This window comes from Petaurus breviceps, unplaced genomic scaffold (assembly GCF_028583685.1).
Source record: "Petaurus breviceps papuanus isolate PSGF00001 unplaced genomic scaffold, PetGlider_PUasm1.0 91041, whole genome shotgun sequence".
NCBI classification, from domain to species: Eukaryota; Metazoa; Chordata; class Mammalia; order Diprotodontia; family Petauridae; genus Petaurus; species Petaurus breviceps.
The window spans coordinates 20,706,322-20,708,107 of NW_027187400.1; positions in this window are offsets into that span (position 1 = coordinate 20,706,322).

Below are 1,786 nucleotides of genomic sequence, written 5' to 3' on the forward strand. Positions count from 1 at the left end.
GTAATGAAATTTATGAAGATTTAAAAAAAAAAAAAAGACAACTGGGGTAATTAGCCTAGAGAAGCCTGGGGTGGAAGGGAGGAATGAAGTCTAGACTTGATATCAGGAAAGACTTACTATTGAGAAAGTGAAATAAAAAACTACAACTGGAGATGGTTAACTGGCATTTATTAAGAACCTACTATGTGCTGAGAGCTGTGCTAATGCAGTTCCCTTTCTCTGGGTTGAAGTGGACAGAGTGCCAGACCTGGAGGTAGGATGACCCGAGTTCAAATCTACCCTCAGATATTTATTATCTGTGTGACCCTGGGCAAATCACTTAACATCTGTCTGACTCAGTTTCTTCAACTGTAAAATGAGGGTCATAATAGAACTCACTTCCCAGGGTTTTGGAGAGGATCAAATGAGAAAATATTTGTAAATGCTTAGCATGGTTCCTGGAACATAGTAGTTACATGATAAATGTGAGTTTACTTCTTTCTTTTATACAAAAGCTAGAGGACAATTCATTGGGTATTTTTCTAGAGGTTGTTAGGTGGCACAGTGGAGGAAGTGTTGGATTTGGGATCAGGAAGACTTGAGTTTGAATCCTGCCTCGGATACTTATTATAGCTGTGTGACCCTGGGCAAGTCACTTAAACTTTCTCAATCTCAGTTTCCTCATTTGTAAAATCAAGATAATAGCACCCAATTCACAGGGTTGTTGGATATCACATAAATAAAACACTTGGAACCTAAGAGTGCTATATAAGCATTAGCTATCAAAGGAGATTTTTTGGAATTTTATCAATTGGACTAAATGGCTTCTGAGCTTCTGTAAGGATCCTGAAGTATTCCAAACTAGCTCCATTGTGTGGGGAAAAAAAACTAAATCAAGAGTCAGAAGATCTGAGGCCAACCCCCAGTTCTAATTACTATCTGATTTTGGAGGTTCATTCTCCTTATCAGTGAAATGGGGATAACAGCACATATACTATCTCCCTTGCAGGGCTGTCATGAACCAATTACTCTCTGTCTCTGTCTCTCTCCCTCCCTCTCTCCTTTTCTCTCTTTCCCCCCATAAATATATAAATTATATACAATGTATAAATATATAAAAATATTTCTATGCACACATATAGACATATATGCACATACATAGACTATACAGACATTTTACATGTCTCTGTAGAGAAACAATGTGAGCTAATATCATTAATCCTTCTTCGTAGCCATTGTCTAAAGGAAATTTGAGCCAGTTAACTTTAAGTGACAAGAGATTGTCATGTGATTTACTGCAATGCCTGCCTTTCTCATTTGCCATTTCTTTCACATGGGATCTTTTGCCCCCATCAACTCTCCCTTCCCCTGGGGACAAGGAGTCAGGTTTGGTCTCTGGAGTTCATTAACACATTACAGACATTGCCTTAAAACAGACGGGTGCCCTTTACTTTTCAGGGATGGCGACAGCACATCTTTGGAGGACCGAGAGCAGTTGGCCGCCTGGAGAGGGCCACTGTTTGCTAGACCCCCTCCTTACAAGCAGGTTCTAACCTGCTCTCTCTCTCTCTCGCTTCTAACTCATGGGGCTTTGGACTCTTATCAGCAGAACTAAATGTTAAGGGGAGGGAAAAGAAAAGAAAAAAAAACTCTCTGACCTGGAGTTTCTGGCTGAAACCAAGCCCTTAGCTTAGCCAGAGGAGGAACAAAATGGTCCCGAATGTCTCTCACCTCCATCCCCGTTCTTTCCTTCTCTGCCCTCTTTTCTCTAGTGTTGAAGGAGGAAAATGGCACGGCAGGGGGAAGG